Consider the following 19,445-nt stretch of genomic DNA (forward strand, 5'->3'; position numbering starts at 1 on the left):
AGGACCTTAGGGAATCTCTGTGAAATGATCCATTCATTGTAGGATTTCTAGCTGGACTCCTTCACTATATTTGCCTCCACCATTCTGAGAACCTAAGCACTTAACCAAAACTTATCTTTTCAAGACAGCCCAACAGAATGCTCTGATGACCCCCTAGGTAAAAATTACCCAATATTGAGCATTTTGCCATTTTAGTATGCATACATTATTTTTATGCAATATTCCATCACACAGATTTTCAGATAGAATATCTCCCACTGAATGGTAGGGCAGTAATTTGCATTAAGGGGCTCCTTTTGTCTGTTCTGATTAGCAATAGCACTTCTCTAGTTGAAATCCTGGCTTGCCATGACAGTTACATGTGATGAACAATCTTGGTTTTTTTGCAAAGTCTCAGGACATCACACCACTCCTGCATTTTAAATAGCAGTTTAGATACCATTGTTCATGTGGAAATGCAGAGAGGATGAAAACACCCATGGTGTGACTTGGATAACTTGGTTTATTATGATGATTTCAGTAAGAAAAGCATTCAGGCTCCGTAATGGAAAATTTTAAATGCTGTGTATTAAAGCTAACTAAAAATAGCATTGAAGGGCAAATGTGAGGTTTAGCAGATTTCTCTTTGAATTCTGAGGGACAAGTGCATCTTGAAAATACTAGTCCCTGCCTAAGCTTACACTGCAGCAGTTACTACAGTCAAAATCTTCCTTTTCTGCCAGAGTAAAGCTGAAGGAAAAGGGTGCTTAAATCAGACTCACAATTCTCTCAAATCATATTTCTCATTTGACAGTGGTGCTAAAAACACCTGAGAACCTTCAGCATGAAATTTGTTTTCATATCAAATTTGTCCATCTTTGGTTTTACAGCTTGTCCTCTTCTGCTAATTGCTATGCAAATTGAGAGAGTTTGCCATGCTGTGTGCTTGCCCCAGCAAGGGACCACATCTCAGTCCAACTCGGAGCGTTTTCTTCTAGTCACATTGTTCACTTGGCTGCAACGAGAGAAGCCAATTCTCTGTTAAAACACAGGAATGTGACATAATCTTTTTGACATCTTCCGCATTAGGGGGGTTAAGTACTTTGGAGCATGTTTGTTGGAAGGCCTCCAGCTTGTGTTGCTTGTTGTTGCTGTTTCCAGCAAAGGCAGCAGCTCCTATTTGCAGAGGAAGGGGGAACAGAGCAGGGATGTGCTCCAAGCGACCAGTTTCTTTATGGATGTTTCCTAGATGCTGTTTCAAGTTTTTCAAAGCTAAATTGACTTTGTCCCAATTCATGCAGCCTAAAACAAGGCACCAAATGTAACACTGATTCACGTGGGTTTAAGAATACTTGCAGAGTCTTTTTAATATAGGAGAGATTTCTATCCTATCAAATTAAGCTGTTTGCTTTATGAAGGTTGTGGAATCACAGTTTAAGCCCCAGAGCTGGATGCAGTGTTCCAGGTGGGGTCTCATGAGGGCAGAGTAGAAGGGGAAAATCACCTCCCTCGTCCTGCTGCCCATGCTCTTTTTGATGCAGCTGAGGACATAGTTGGTTTTCTGGGCTGCCAGTGCACATGGCCAGCTCATCTTGAGCTTCTCACCCACCGACACGTCAAGGTCCTTCTCCTCAGCACTGCTCTCAATCCATTATTTGCCCAGTTTGTATATTGTGCTAGTGCATGACCCAGGTGTTGGACCTTGCACTTAGCTCTGTTGAACTCCATGGGTTTTGCACAGGCCCACTTCTCAAGCCTGTCAACATCCTTCTGGGTGGCCCCTCCCTGCCCTTCAGTGTGTTGATGCACCACACAGCTTGGTGTCATGGGAAAACTTGTAGAGGGTGCACTCAACCCCACTGGCCATGTCACCAACAAAGATGTTAAATGGAGCTGGTCCAATCCCAACCCCTGAGGAATGCCACGTGTCACTAGTCTCCATTTGTACCTAGAGCCACCGACCACAACTCTTTGAGTGCCACCACCCAGCCAACTCCTTATCCACCAAGTGGTCTACCCATCAAGTCCATGTCTCTCCAGTTTAGAGACAAAGATGTCATGTGGCATAGTGTCAAAAGCTTTGCACAAGTGTAGGTTGATGACATCAGTTGTTTTTCCCACATCAGCCACCACTGTAACCCCATCATAGAAGGTCACAAAATTTGTCAGGCATGGTTTTCACTTATTCACCAATCATCTCTTTCTTTCCCCTGTGCTTTAGCATAGTTTCCAGAAGGATCTGCTCCATGATCTTGACAGGCGGAGAGGTGAGACTGACCAGCCTGTAGGTCCTTCATTCTTCCTTTCTTCCCTTTTCAACAATTGGGGTTATATTTCCCCTTTTCAAGTCAGTAGGAACTTCACCAGACCCATGGACTTGTGCACCTTCAGGTTCCTTGGATGGTTGTGAACGTGATCTCCTGCAGCAGACAGTTCTACGTTCTCCTGGTTCCTGCCTTTGCCTTCTGCAGCTTGGGCGATGTGGCTGTGTTATTAATCAGTTCAGACACGGTGGGGGAATGTCTCAGGGGCAGAGCACATGAGATATGGGAATTCAAGCTCCTAACCTCGAGACCTATGAGTCGTTCAGCTTCTGTGTTACTGTTTGGTGATGTGAAGTGTCTAGAATTGAGTTGTTTCAATTTTCACTCCCCCGTATCTAGAGCAGAGCTTTTCTTAGCAGCTCAGATTTCAAACAGTTTTTATTAAGAACTGACAAACATTAACTCTTGTTTTTGTATAGTTTATGTGACTAAATTAGGAAAAGAACAACACCAAAAAATAAAGTCAATTACAATGTCTTGAAGGTTCCCAGGGTTGGTCTATCTTGATCTCATTTTAACTTGTTTATTTACATGGTCTGCAGGCAATTTAAAAAGTGAATAATAAGTGTAAACTACTGTGATTTAACTTTTCTTAACTTGTGGTGATGGCTCCACACCACTTCTCATATTTATATTTTCTTGTCAATATAGAGTAATTACTTCCTTCTTTCCCTCTAGTATATTTTATTGCAGCCATTCAGTGGGTTTTATTTCTGAATTTATTATCATTTTTTAAGTCCCCAAAATAGTTTAAATGTGATATTTTTGGTACAGTAATTAATAGCAGCATATGCTTATTGCCAGTATTCAATTTACAGTTTTAAAAAATATTAAAATATTTTAATTCAAATTCTTTTGAGTTTTCTCTTCTGAACCTGCCTCTGTATGTAATCCTTTAAGGTAAGGGTAATGAACATGGCAATATTATGTAAAAATATAGCACTCATTCTGGAGGGTGTTTTTATTACATGCATGTTTTTAATACTCAGATTTTGGCATTCCTATCTGGTAAACTGACAAATATTTAAAATTCCTAAACTTCCCATTTTTACTCAGGTAAAACTTCCGTGACTTCCAACTGTGAGCTTCTGTATCAAACTAAGCTACTCAGACTTCATATGAACTACTACACAAGAGTACCTGTCAGTAAACTCAGTCAATTCTGAACAGGAGTAATTTGACTAAAAAAAACTTTCTGGGTGATATCTCAGATCAGTGTTAGAATGTAAGATCTATTCATGGTGACTTAAAAAATTTGCAGCCCCTTCCTACTATGTACAAAAAGAGGCATATCTATTTAAACAGATTTCCTTAACTTTAGATAAAATTTAGAAGGCAATTTTAATGTATAAGAAGTAGTTTCACAATTGGGTGCATAAAATTCAAATCTGCACTGCAGTTCCAGCACTTTCAGGCAGTACTCCTGTGACCAAGTAAATAAAATAAACTTGTGAGTACCTGAAAGGAGAGTAACAGGGAGCAAAAATCAGATTTTGCAATGTGTCTTTTAAATTTTGTTGTTGAAAGAAACACCTGACATAGTTAAAAATGAGAAGACATTTCAAGCACTTGGAAGCCTTATTTATGTTGAGAATAACTTCTTTCAGAAGAGTTATGCATCTCTTGAAGAGGTGAAACGTGTCTAAATCCCTTGCAACCAGAACCCACTGAAACAGAAAGCACTGCTGTATAGATGAAATGTCCCTTATGAAGGCAGACTTCTGGCTCCAGGAGGGTGGTTTTGTTGTTAGAGGTACAAAAAGTTTTTCTTCTGTGAGCAACCTGTGCTGTCTTAACTAATGATTGATTTTAACGTACAGTGATAAAAACTTACTGGTGATCTTTTTAAGGGAAGCGTGAAATCCCCCCAAAATATAGTTGGCAAATACTAACAGTTAAATAATGGGGTCTACTGTCCCATTTCATTTACAGAGTGGTCCTGGATGAACAACATTCATAGGAATCAGCAATTTAGAGGTCTGTGTGCCACAAGCCTTGATGGTGGAAAGGATGTGTCTGAGGTGGGAGGAAAAGACATCCTGTGGTCCCTTCTAAAGGTATTTATATTCACTTTTATGTGGTGGGTTTTTTCTCCTACCTCTTCTTACTGAAGGGGGTAGTGTTTTGACTGAGGAAAATGTGATGTCCACATTGAAGTCCCTGTGCCAGGTGTGGTATAACTTTATTCAAGACTAGTGATGCATGGAAAAATAACTGACAGGTACCTATTATCCTGTTACAGAAAAGAATTAAATGAAGATTAAGTAAAGACATTAAAGAGTCCCTGACTTCAGAAGACTTGACATTGATGAAAGAGGCATGATATTTTCTGTCCACCATTGGGAGGACAGATAATAGATTCAGGTTATAGTCTTTAATTGCTGATAACGTGGCAGATAGAAAATTAAGGAGAAATTATTTCTAAATAGTTCCATTCTGCTTTTACTTTAAGTCAGCTTACTGGTGGTGTCTGGTCATGTTTTGCTCCTTGCATGTAAATCTCATTCATCTAAATGTTAATATTTAAGGTCAAATTAACCAAGCTGCAGAAGTTGCAATTCACTGCATTGAATTCAATTCAGTGAAGTGTTTCCCGTAAGTATTTGTATCATATGCTGCCTTTGTCCCTTGTATGTCTGAAGATATCAAATGGGAATTTGACAGGATTACAATTAAATTACTTCTACTTTTGAGAAGTGGACGAATATGACACAGTTTGTTTTCATATTTACTGCCATGTACACATTTTTTTATTGTCTGCACTTGTTTTGTTTTCTTTTAAAAGTCACTTCAGTTCAAACCAGAAAAAAACTGACAGAAGTGGTGTAACCTAGAAGCTGGCATAAACTCTTTGCAGAAATTATATCTCTCAACATGTTATATGATAGAGCTCTTCAGGTGTTACCTACAGGTGCTTTTCTCAGAAATCAGGTATCACTGTTCACATAAACTATTTCTACTCAGTCTGTTGCTGAAGAATGCAGGTGGTGTTGGTCACCCCATCAGTGAGCAATAGAGGGGCTCCTCGACCTGTCAGAGTTGTTTGTCCATCTCTCCCTGAATCCACTTCTCTCTTTATTAATCAGAAGAAAGGTTTTTGATGACTTTACTCTCTATAACTAGTAGAGGCAGAAAAAAATTAACTGTTTCAAGAAGAAATTTGCTTTTGAACAAGTTTGTCAATCCCTGAGGATGAGTGCAGCTATCCAATATTTTTATGCAATGCTATATTTCATATATTCCAAATGTTCCTTTTTTGTGTATGTGTGTCTTCATCTGTTTAGGATGACAGAGAAACCACTTATATTCTCATATCATGAATCACAGACTGGGTCAGGTTGGAAGGGACCCCAGCGGGTCATCTGGCCCAACCTCCCTGCTCAGGCAGGGTCATCCCAGAGCACATGGCACAGGGTGTCCAAATGGTCTCTGGAATATCTCCAGTGAGGCAGACTCCACAACCTTTCTGGGTGATCTGTACCAGTGTTCAGTCACTGCACAGTAAAGAAGTTCTTCCTTGTGTTCAGGTGGAACTTCCTGGGCATCAGTTCCTGCCCGCTGCCTCTTGTTCCATTGCTTGGCACCACCAAGCAGAACCTGGTCCATGCCCTGACACCTCCCTGCAGATACTGATGGACATGGATAAGGTTCCCTCTCAGTCATCTCTTCTTGAGACCGACAGGACCAACTCTCTCAGTCTGTCCTTGTAGGAGAGATGCTCCAGTCCCTTAATATAGAAATATAGAATAATAACAGAAAAATAAGGAGAGTTTCTTTAAAACCTCAAGATACTGATTTTGTTCCTGTATGTTCCTTTGGAAGGGGTTGTATTAACATCATTAGGATCACATGGGATGTAATGTTATTCATCATGAGAAAGGATATTGGAAACAAGGCTGTAATGTTAGTAATATGATTTGGAATTTTAGATCGTAGTGTTTACATCTCAGATCCTCCACCAAGCCTTCAGGTAGTTTGGTAATTGATTCAAAATCAGTAAAGATTCTACTTCAAAGAGCTGAAAGTGAGAAGAGAGTGCTAAAACAGGAGGGAATAGAGTTATGCAAGGTGACCTATTGAAAATTATATTCTAAATGCAGAAAATATCATCCATAATTTTTTAACTGTGTTCAGAGTAGGCAATTTAGATAACTAAGTGCATATAATTTCATAGGCAGTTATTTCATTTCTATCTCTATAAAAGAAAAAAATGTTTTCCTTCAAGCTGAAGTTTAACAGTAGAATAGCATATCCTCGTCTTAACTCTGAAAAAATGATGTGTATTTTCCAGATTTTGAATGTAAAGAGTATATAAACTGTAGCAGGATGTAGTAGGAATGCAAACCCATACCAAACCAAAACCTACCAAGCAAAACTAAACTCATCATAAAAGAGGGTAACTTCTTCTTTATAGGTTATTTTGTTTTATTACTCAAACTTTGAGTTTACTTACATGCATTAGTATCATATTATATGTTTGTAATAAAGACGTGAGAAAATACAACTGCAACACACTGAAGGTTCCGCTCATTATTCTGATTCAAATCACACTTTAAGTATTTAATAAATGTTGCAAGAGAAATAAAACCACACAATATATAACTTCTTATTAATTATAAATTCTACCTTTTAATGGTAACTGGAAAGACTGTAAGCCTAGAAAAGAAATTCTGCTTTTTATCTTGTGCATTTAGAAGATATGAGTCATCACTATTCCTTTCTCACTTTACAAGGTCAATTTGCCTTCTTCCTTATGTGCAAGAGTAGGCAGACTTCCTGAGAAGCAGAACAACACCAGAAAAATGCCATTATAAAACCATAAATAGTAGCATAACAAAAATAATACCTTCAGATGTAAACTCCAAATTAATCTAAAAGCACAATGACTTAGATTCAAAATCAGTTCAGTTCCTTTATTTTTTAACATTTTGATTTAAATTAAAATTTTGGTAATTTGAACATTATATGCGTCCAAAAGAGCTGTCTGCTTGCTTGCTCTGTGTTTAGCAAAATGTGTGCATATTTTTGCTTGTGTTGCTCAAGGCAGCAGCATCTGGCACTAAAAGTTTTCTTTGCTAGTACTGATCTCATGTTAATGTCCCACAAAAAAATTAATAATCTGTTTAGTTTATACGAGAGTTAGATGCACTATATAATCTAAAAGTGGACTGTGTATTAGTACTGTGTGATAGTTTCTGTGTAATAGCAGGTCCAGGTACTTTTCTTTTTTTATAAAATCTGTGCCAGAAGGATTCAACTCCTCTTCCAGCTAGCTGAGAAGAAGTCTGTGGGATCTGTGGAGGGAACTGAACAAAATTAATATATTTTGCAAAGTCAGGTCTTCAGTAATGTTTTTAGTCACCTGTGTGCTCTGGGGGAACCTTTATTCCTTGACAGATACATGGCTTATCTGGTCCCTTCTTGCCACTGAGAATCCCTGTCAGAGAGCTGATCTCTCGTGAAAAGAATATATATTATTATATTTTGTTATTTCTTTGACACACTGTTCTCTGGGTAATACCACATTCAGGAGGTATGAAATGTCAGAACAGACAGAAAATATTGAATCGCCTGAAAATATATTAAAAATTAGGCTAATGATGCTGATTTATAAGTGAATGTACAGAAGGCCAACAAAATTAAATACTTGTTACCCAAGTTATGAGCTTGTATCATATTTTCATAAAGGAGTAGCAAACCACAGTGGAATAAGAAAATGGCAGCAAATTGAGATCTGCAGTTTATTCCTGTGCCAGTAAGTATTTGTGTACTTTTGGGAAAAAGCATATACAGTTATAATTTTGAAACGTAACTGCTTCTTTCTGGAGGAGCTGCGAATCCCTGAAAACCTCTGAAAAACCTTACCATTGACTCAGCCTGAGACTCCAGGTTGGGTATTACACAAACACTTCCCACTTCAGCTCCAAGGACCCTGGTGTTTGTTTCCAAACCAACATTTTCATTGGTTTCACTCGGTGAGTCAGTGCTGTACTCAGTCAAGGCTTTACACAGGAGTGAAGAAGTGGTGGTGATGTGACTCATTCACTGAAGTTTGGATGTAAGTCCTTAATTTTGAAGGAAAGACTTAGGAGGTCGAGTTGCTGTGTTAAGAGCTACTGGCACTTCTGCAAGAATGCTGCAGCTGCAACCTCAGAGTGATTATTCGAATAAATGTACAAGCCTGAGGGCAGCATCCCTTTAGATGCCATTTAGGAGAGAACTTGAACTACTACTTGTTCAGTGGCAAGTAGTTGACTTATGGTCAGTGCCTCTTTTACACAAACAACTAAGAAATCTACTTTGTGCTTTTTTTTTTTTTTTTGCTTTTTTTTTTTTTTTTTTTTTTGTGTGTGTGTGTGCTTTCCCCTTTTCTTAACTGGGATATTAAAAAATGCTTAAAAAATGATTTTTTAATTCTACTGAAATTTCATAATAATGATATGCAGTCATTACTAGAGAAGCTGGATTGCTTTCCTCGCATTTAAATTTGCAGTTATAAGTGCAGAAGCATGTCAACAAGATAATGGAATTTTTTAAAACTTTGAAGAGAAATTAAACTGTCAGCTTAGGCATTCCAGCAACGATCACTGCAGTACTGTAGAAATTAAAAGTACATCATTACTTATGAAAGTGTAGGACATCATTGCAAACTTCAATTTTTCTTCTTCCAAAATAGATGGCAAACAAAATGGTTGAACACCTATTTTTAATGCTGTCTAGCAGAAATATCGCACCTATGTATTTGGAAGCCTCTTAGACTATGACATGCACCTAAATTCAAGTAATTCTTACTGTTACCAGTCGTGAAGTCATGGGACCGAGATTGCTGCTAGTGACAGAAATAATGAATAATATAAGCATGTGTGATTTAACTCATGCTTATTTTCTTTTTCTTGGTTTTTATTTATTTATTTATTTATTTATTTATTTATTTATTTTTATCTTCTAAAGAGTGGTATCCTTTCTGTCTTATATAAACCTAGAAGATAAATCTTTCCAGAGAAACATCATTGACCTAGCAAGAAATACGGTTCTTAATGGGAATTTCATTTTCTTTACAGGAAGCATTGAGGCTGTACGAGGTAGTGGCTACAGCTATCTTTCTAAAGAAAGCAGAGTATTTCTATCCTGCAGTGACTTCCTCTGCACACAACTTTGACAGCTTTAAAAGCCTTTACAGAGTTCTTCTCCTTGAGGATGCGGAAGTGTCTACACTGCTATAAGATTTTAAAATGGAAGCATGACACTGAAATTTTAGGTTAGTGTTTAAGCAGATCTGTTGCATGTGAGTATCTTAAACTGAAACAATAAAATCATAAAAGCAATCACATTAAGCTAAATCTGAACCAATCCATTTTCTCTCTCAGCCTGCAGTATGATATCAGACAGTAGCATAATGTAAAAAATGATGATTGGCAAAGTGTCTGGCTTCTCTAATGCAGAAAATAATCGTCTAATTTGTATTTAAATACTTTTCATCAAAGCGATGTTATCAACATTTATCTGATATTTGAAAGTGGGTTATCTTTGGATACGTTAGGACATTCCTGCTCGAGTTAAGAGCTTATGGATGACTACAACAATCTAGGGAAAAAGCAATAAAATATTTCAAAATGTATTACTTTTCTGGTATTTCAGATGGTGATGAAAGATGAATCTGCTCATGGACACTGTCCAAAAAAATGCCTTCTTTGTGTTTGTAGAAGCTATGGAAAAATGATTGCAAAAAGAAATTGAAGAGAAGATTGCTAAATTGTATGAAAAGCATTCTACTGAAAATAAGTAAGTAAAGAAACATGGTTCATCCACAAGTGGAACAATACATCCCAGTTTCTATTAAGAGCTGTTTAATATGCATATATTGCTTTTTTTTAGTATCTCTCCCCTGTTCAGACTTGTCTTAATCTGTAAAGTTTGAAATGCAGCTGTAAGCATGAAGAGATGCTCTAAAAGAGCAATGCTCATGCCCCTACATTTTTGAGAAATTCTCCTTAATTCTTTGCTATTGTTCATTATTTCTAATATAATACTGCCTTGATTTTCATCTTTAATAGCAGCTTATGCAGAATGCTTTCCAAATGAAATGTAGCAGTTATGGAATTAAAGTTAGTATCTAACAATAGGGCAAATTTGAGAGAGGTTTAAAAAGCTGCAGTTTTCCACAGAGATTTAATTGAGATTGAGAACATAAGAAGTGAATAGTCATTGAAGATCTTTGGATATGAAGAGCTGCAAATAAGAATGAATTCTTACGTTATCACTACTAATTCAGTCATAGAATAAAATAAGACAATAAGCATTTGCTAGATTGATTGCCTTGGAAAGTAAGAAGATGTGGAATATTTAGGAACAGTCTGGAACAAACCCATGGTAAAAAAAACAAAACCAAAATAAACCAAAACCAAACCACATCAAACCTGGTGAACAACAAAAGACAAAAGAAGCTTAATTTCTTTTTCACCTTCCGTCCTTCCTTCCCTCTTGCCTGCCTTCCTACCTTCCTCCCTACCATTTTGAGGAGAATTAGTTTATTTGCGAACTGTGGGCTTTTCCTTTTTGTGAACTCTGCCAGTCTCACTGGAGACTGTGTGAGGAGCTAGGAAGCAGCAGACTTGCAGATGGCGAGTTAGTGCTCAGAGGAGAAGACAGAGAAGACATAACACTTCATATAGTGTTATAAGGATGTAACAGAATTATTTCACTGTCTTTTAGGGATGGTATCTTACAAGAGCGTCTTCTGTACATGTTTGCAACATGGAAGAAAGTATGAAATTAAAAATCAGCAACAGGAGTCAGGAGTGAATTGAAATAAATGAGTTTTCTAATGCAGAATCCTGCTTTCCTGCTCTGAAAGCAGCTGGAATCTCGCAGTTGCAGGTTTCTTCTCTGACTTAGTGAACCTAGGTGACATATGACGGCAGCCTCTGCTGACACTGGTTTCTGAACCCATAAACCATCCCTGTTCACCATCTTCTTTCCCCTGCAAGTGGACGTTGTCCTTCACTGCAACTAGGGCACAGTTGTCTGCGGTGGCAAAACGGATGCATTATTTAGAACTCTCAATTTCAGCTGCAGCTATGTGCTGACAAAAGTGCTGAAATCCACTCCCTGCATATGAAACTTCACTTTTTGTGTGCTTTCTCAGAGCATGTCTGTTTGCATTTCATCAGTTCTGCCCATATCATACTGAGATGGAGAAAAGAGGCTAAATTAATTATGAGAACTATTTGTGTGATTTATACATTATGCAAACATTCTAACTGCATTTACTGATGAATGTGTTGTACTCTGGCAGCATTGTTTTATTATGCATTGTTATTTTACATAAGTTTACAATTGATATTAGTACCAAAATCCCTGGTTTGCGTGTAGCCAGGAAAAATTAATATGTTTTTGTGAGAACATCCTGTACTACTGACTTAAAAAAAATTCTAAGTTATTTATATTATTGAATTAATATCATTACAAAGAAAGCCCTTCAGTATAGAAGTTTGTCCTGTAAGTAGTTTTTTAAAAATAAAAATACTACCTTTTGTGGGGGAGGAGTTAGAAAACCAGAATAATTCAGCCAGGAAGAGACCTTTGGAAGACCAGTCAAATATCTTGCTCCAAGTAGGGTCAGCTATGGGATCAGACAAGGATCTATTCTCCTATATACAGTGAAAAAGAGGTTTGCCTGATCTGATGTGACCAGGGAAGCCTTTGGTAGCTTTTTGTAAATCATCTAAATTGGGAAGCAATAAAAAATAAAAACAATAGGCCCTTACAGGGGAACACATCCGAGGACAACTAACTCCATGTAGAAAGCTGAGCTCATGTTAGAACCACTGTGTGCAAATACCAGGCTGACAGACAGGACTGGACACCTTGCCCAGCTCAAGGGAGTGTCCTGTTCCCCTCCATAAATGGGACGTGGGAGCTTTCAGGGATGGGTGGGAAGTGATGATGATGGGACACAGAATAGGAATTGCAAACTCCCTGCTATGCCCATCTCATTTAGAAAATCAAATCTAAAAATTATGTTTCAGAGTGTTGAGGTTCTGTCCTTATGTGTTATTATCTGATTATTAAGACATGCCTCTGGCTGAATTACAGTGCAAATGAGACCATAAGCCAAGGTCAATAGTACAGATGTTATTTAACAGTAAAATGTGAGGCAGAGAGATAGAAAGACATAGGAAAAAGAGGCAAGGAGGAGAGGAAGAGAGCGAGATGGATTAAGCAGAAGACAGTCACCCCCTGTGGATCCAGTGGCATCCCACTGGTCCTTCTCCACCCTGGTCTTCTCGGTGGTGGTGGTTCCTGAGTTGTTCTTCTGGGGTATCACCTTTATGTAGTCCACTTTCCAGGTATCCACAAGGGATAGATGCCATTCCCATAACTTGGGAATGTTATATGTGTATAAGCAGGATGTGCTAACCAGTTTTGCCTCCATCAGGCTTGGAATTAGTGCCTTCCTGTTCCAAATTCCTCTCTTCTGTGCTTATCTCAAGTTCCTGCTCTGGTGGCTTATCTTATGGCAGGTTCCTTCTGTGGCTTTGACAGTATTTGAGGCAGGCAACTGTGATTTTTAAGTCTCTTACATTATGGCTGTGACATTCAGAGGAGAATGAGGATAAGGATGCCTGCATGTAGCAGCCCTGTGCTTTTGTCACTGATGCCAAGTGCTCCTTCCGTGTGCCAGGTGTCATTGCTTGGACAGAGTCACCCTTTTGGTGTACTGAGGATGTGAGTTTTTTCTGTCTGCGTACTGGGTTTGTTGGTTCAAACTAGACCACAGACGTTAGCTCACTACATTCCTTGGTCTGAGAGGCTCCTTGCTGCTTAAGGTTCAGGATGTGTCAGTCCAGGTGGCACTGTGCCCTCAGCATGTTTGTGGGATACCTGTCCCAAAGGTGAGCTGAGTAGTTGGTTGGCACAGCATTTTGTTTCCTGTTTATTTGGGGAGGGGATGTATTAAGAACAAATATTTCTGCTTCTCTGTGTACTGGATGCAGGATTCTCCTGGGGCCCCAGAAGTGTGTGGAGTCTGTGTAAAAGATGCCAGTGTTTCCCGTGGAGATGGGATGTCACCATGACATCTCACTGAGCCTGATTAGCCTGTGAGGAAGAACAGGATCAGACCATTTGCACTGTTCCTCTTTACTCAAGTGCTGTTTGTGTGCATGCAGTTCCTGTAAAAGCCCAGTTCTCCTGCCTCTGTACATCTGTGAGTGCCTGGTAATGCCTGTGCCTGCCTTTCAGAGATGAAAGCTCAGCCCTAGCAGGCTGTGAGAAGAGAGTCCTGCATATTTGTTAACTTCTTAAAGTGTTGGAAGCATTCCTGAGGTGGTAGGTGTGGGAGCCCAGTGTGTGGAGGTGACAGGTCCTTTTGCAAATATGCCTAAAGTGCAAGACTTTATTAACAAATATTTGAATATTCACTTAAAGGAATAGAGTTAGAATCTCTAGAAAATGGAATACCTCATGCAAACATCAAATTGTTTTGGCTATAGAGAAAGCAGAGATGCAGGGGAAATAACCTAGAGATGGCCTGTCTACAACCTCTTCCTTGGACGTCTCAAAATTTAAAAAAAGCTCCAAATCCAAATATTAAAAAAAAAAATCGTATTGTTCAGGCAGGCTATGGCAACAGATTACTGTAATTTTGTATAAATGTAGGCATAGTTTCATCAATGACAGTTATATCTTTGGAAAAAATACTCCAAATAGGTACTAATTCAATGGTCTTTTGCTTTGTTTCACAGAATAATTCTCTGAAGAACAACAATTTCAAGAGGTTGAACCAACAGATAACAACACAGACTGATGACTACTTAGAAGTTCTTGAGGAATAATGGCTAATGAATTGGGGAAAAAAACAGAGGAAAAAATATCTTAACACCTAAATACCAGCAGGAACTCCTGCTGATACAAATGTTCCAGGTTGGATAACTAAGATAATTACTGCTAATTACAATCATTTTTTTTTTTTTGTCTTTCATAGATAGCACAAAAGAACAAGTCCTTCCAATTCCATGAGTTCTGTTAAAATTCCATGGGTTCTGTTACATTTCTTACCTTTTGTGTTTGCTATCTGTATTTATTTCACTTTATTATTATATCTGGGCAGGTACGATTTTACCTCTGTCAAATTTATCTTTCAAATGGGTGTTTTTCAGGACTTTTCAGGACTCAGAATCTGACATTTTACATCCCAAATATACAGTTACAAGTTAAAAAATCCTTTAACTGTCTTAGTGTCTTTATATTCTCCTGGATCATCTTCTGACTTTTAATGGAATATTAAAATATTTAATTATATGATTGTAGGCAAACAAACTGTCTACAGAATGTAAGCAGTAACTGAGCCCCAAGTCTGTAGGAAGATTGAAGAGTAGTGCTATGAAGAATAAACAGTCTCATTTGTCTCTGTGAGATTTCAGCCCTTACATAGTTGTCACTGGGAATTTGAGTAAACAATCCAAACTTCATTGCTGACAAAAGAGGAAGACAACTAAAAACCTGCACTAGTTATCATGAAGTGACTGCCCACTCATAAGATATCCACTCCAAAGCACAGTTAAATAGGACAGTGGAGAATTAAAAAGAAGTTTCAAAGTGATTAGTAGAAATGAAGTTATTCTGATCATGTGCACATTCTATTCAAAGCAAAGTGCTTTTGTCAGATCATAGGGTTGTATCTTCTATGTGCGGTTTAGAAAAACAGCAGCCTCTGCTCTGCTGCACTGATTGTTCTGTCTCATGAATGACCATGTCTCTAGACTTGACTCCCACAACGTTGACAGCCTCTTTACTCACCATCACCCTCTATTTTTTTAAGTAAATCTCACTTAGATTTTGTCTGCAGGGCAGGCACAAAGGCAGCTGCCTATAGATGCCAAACTTGATCTGTAATATCTAGCTCACATGCTAGTGGGATTTTGGCCTTGAGAGCACAGATTCATGTAACCTGCAGCTTGGCTGGGTTTTGCAACCTGTGCTACACTTCTTGCTGCCACAGCCACATTGGATCTGATGTTTCAAATACATATTTGGAGCATATCTAAGTCAGTTTTACTACAGTGACTGCTATGACCTCAGAATTGATGTATGCTCGTTTATAGCCCACATGTTCCAGGCACCACTCCATTTACTTTATCTGCAAGGCAGACATGTTTTTCTTTCTCATACCAAATAAATGATATGTTTTCTCTTATGCTTGCAACTACTTTTTACTGTTTGTCTTCCCAGTTTCTATATCATCTATTCCTTTACTCTAAAGGGTCCTTGTTTCTATTAACACTGCCCACTGCTTAAGATGATAGAGGTTATATTTGGAATCCTAACTAGAATATCTTCATCCCTACAGATCATCTTTCATTCTCTTTTTTCCCATCTTAATCCTGGGCCAATAACTATAGAAATGGGTGAAAATGAGAGGCCTGGGGAAATGAGTTGGAGGAAAGGGTGCTAAATACATTTGCAAATAACTCAGCAAGAAGGAAGAAAACAGGATCAGTCAAGAGAGTAGAAGCACAAAAAAGGTTGCCTTGACCTCTCTAAACACCTAGGAGATCTGTTACTTAAGGAAATGGAGAAGTTGGTGTATTTAATTAGATTTGTTGTATTTAAGTGCTTCTGTACTAACTTTTGTATGAACCCTCAGAATGGGGTGAGACTGAAAAGCAAAGAAGCATAATCCTTCCTGATAAGTCTATAGTAGTACAGAAACTATAATTTCTAGAGTACTGCTGAAAATTTTCACTTCTAAAGTTAATACTTGTTTATTTTTTCCAGGGTGAGTTCACTGTGACATTCGAAGGGAAGCAAAGTGCAAAGGGATGAGGAAGCAGGTGTGTTATAACACTATGATTCATTTTGTTAGAGGATTAAAATTCATGCAACGAGAAAATAAATGGTGAAGTTGTGGTACAGAATCATGATTTTCATCCTTACAAGAATATGACAAGGTCTGTGGAATACTCAAAATAAATCTAAATAGGTATATAAATAAGGTACTAGATAAAGTTGGGTAAATACTGTACTTCTAAATTTCTCTCAGGTATCTAAATTTCTCCAAATATCTTCAAGGGAACAAGTAGTCTCTATGAAGCTTATTTAAGAGATGTTTTTCTCAGAAGTTTTTTTCCCCAAGAAGTTGAGTATATCTCACAAATACTTTTGATATCTCAAGCTTAATAAAGAACACAGGGATAATAAGTCCAAGGATAAATGCAAGGAATTAGGTTTTAAAACATAACCACTTCTGTAGTGGTTATGTTTTAAATCCTTTAGCAGACTGGAGTTGTTAAGTTCATCCTTTAGGAGATACAATAATTCATTCACAGAATCTCAGAATGGTTGGAGTTGGAAGGAATCTCTGGAGACCATCTTGTCCAGTCTTCCTGCTGAAGCAGGCTCACCTACAGCAGATTGCACAGAATCACATCCAGATAGGTTTGGAATATCTCCAGAGAATGAGACTCCACAGCCTCTGAGTGATCTGTTCCAGTGCTGTCACCCTCATTGTAAACACGTTTTTGCTCATGTTCAGGTGGAACTTCCTGTTCATCAGTTTCTGCCTCTTGTCCTCTTGCTGGGCAGCAGAGGATGACCCCATCCTCTTGACACCCACCTTGAGATATTTGTGGCCCATGATGAGGTCCCATCTGAGTTGCCTCTTCTTGAGACTGAACAGACCCAGCACCCTCAGCCTTTCCTCATAAGAGAGATGCTCCAGTCCCGTTAATCATCTTAGTGGTCCTCAGCTGGACCTTCTGCAATAGTACTTTGTTGTTCCTGCACTAAGGAGCCCAGCTGGACACAGCACTCCAGATGTGGCCTCACCAGGACAGAGTAGAGGTGCAGGATCACCTCTCTTGACCTATTCAAAGCTTGTGTTAAGCTTTAACATTGTGTGCATTCACTGTGAATCCAAGATGTTGCATCTTTCCAGTCCTCATTCTCCCAAGTCACAAATTCATCGTTTGTGACCACAGAAAGACATTTTGTGGGAAAATGTGAGAGAGTAGGGGTGGTGTTAAAGTCAATTCCCTTTTATGCAGTGATTGTTTGAAAGTAAAACTTAGGCATAAAATTAACTATATAAAGATCCAATGAAATCACTATAAGTAAATAAATAAATAGATAAATAAATAACTTCTAAATAAAACAGAATCATTTGTGTTCACGTATAATAACCTAAAACCATAATAAAGAAGACTGAAGCCCACTCAAAAATCCCTGTAGTATTTAAGTTGCAAAGGCCCAGGACATCAGCAGTGGATGGGTGCTCTGGAGGTGTAAGAAATGGAGTAAATGACCAAATTATCCAAAGTAGGGGGCAATACACTGCAGGAGATAAAAGCAGCCAAATCACCATAATAGCTCCTGCCTATATTTGCTAAGCCAACAGCAAATTTATCTTGGAAAACATGAAAAAAGCACTGGATAACAGATGTTTTACTGTATTTGCAGGAGCTACCCTATGTCTTGCCTGTGCCTGTCCTTCACTTGTATGAGTTACAAGCTTAATATTTTACACTTGTGTAAGTATCATGTCTTAGACTTGAGAGTTCAGCACCTAAACACTGTAAATCAAATGGGGAAAAAATGGATAAAACAAATGTAGGAGGTCTCTCAAACTTCATTTTCACATCTGTGGTTTCTTCACTTCTGCTTCTAGGAGGCTTCATGTGTTGTATTTGATCTTTGAAATGTTTTGTACAATTAGTATAATATGAGAAGTGTACTTGCACCAACTCTCTTTTTTTTTTTTTCTGAAATAATGGAAATGTAAACAAAGGTAGAATAGCCAGGAAAAATAAATAGCTAATTAAAGGCTCCAGAGATTTAAAATATAACGTGTCTGAATTACAATGTAGATTTTGACTTTTAGCTAAGATCTGACTTGGAAATCTATCTATTAAAATATTATCAGGAGATTAGCCTGTCAGAGTCAGAGAAGAATAAAAGGTATGAGCACACAAAATTACAGCCTTGCAATTTATAAGTAATTTAGCGCTGTTATATCTCAGTTTTTCAGAAGAGTTTAAAAAATGTTTCATTGCACCAAAGATGATTATACAGATATGGTTTTCTTTAATGGAGACCTTGGGGTCTTGAAAATGTGTTCTCTTGTTCTCAGCATGAGCAATATAATTTCTTATTTAAAAATATGAGATCATAAAAGTGTTCTGTCAGAGAATACTCCATTTATGCACACAGGTCTATATATCTGTGCACGGGCACACAAAGTGTGCTGACCTTTCATTTCCATATATTGTGTTCATCACAGGTGATTTCCAATGCATGGAATTATCTGTAAAATTATGAATAGCCTGACTTCTATGGATGAGTAAATCTGAAAATCCTTTTTGATACATACCCTGTGGCTAACACCAATTATGCAGGTGAGTAATCCAACTAAGGTTTTAATGAGCAGTAGAAAGGAAACATGAAAAAGCACAGTTCTGTTGTGCATTACTTTTTGTTGACCAATCCCGTGACTAACTAAGCCAGCATATCTGTCAATTTTTAACAGTAGAACATGACTTTTCTCACTTCATTGTAGAGCATGATTTTTTTTTTAATATAAACACACTGCAAGTTCTTTCAATGTTAGATCAGAATCCTTGGAAAATCCCACACTTGGTTTTAGGGAAATAGGTTTTCTCTTCTTTCCAAGATAATGAAACTTAATACTGCAACCAAACAAATACTAAGGAAAGCAAAGACTAAGGAAATGCCTAAGCAGATATTAAGAACCTGTGTTAATGAGTTTAGCAAATATATTGGAGTTCTGTATTGTTACAACCTGTTTCTATTGTCATTGGTCTTTGCACTTAGTAAACTAGAAATGACCTGACTATACGAGCAGTAATGTGCTTACAAACTGTACTATTTGTGAACAATAGAAAGTTACCCATGCAGTATTTTATACTTGCTTTGAGTTTTTAAATTTATTTGTTTCCTGTTCTGTTTTGCACATTTTCTCAATCAAAAAGTCTCTAGGCAGTGCTAAGTAAAGGTTACAAAACATCAGTAGGAGGCTTTTGGAAAAAGTTTCATTGAATTGAAAGAAATTAAGGATATATCTTTAATCTTTTCTTCATAATTTGCTTAAAATGTTTCAGCTGCTGAAAGCTTAAAATTTCCATT

This window comes from Myiozetetes cayanensis, unplaced genomic scaffold (assembly GCF_022539395.1).
Source record: "Myiozetetes cayanensis isolate MyiCay16 unplaced genomic scaffold, myiCay2020 scf5-8, whole genome shotgun sequence".
Lineage (NCBI taxonomy): Eukaryota > Metazoa > Chordata > Aves > Passeriformes > Tyrannidae > Myiozetetes > Myiozetetes cayanensis.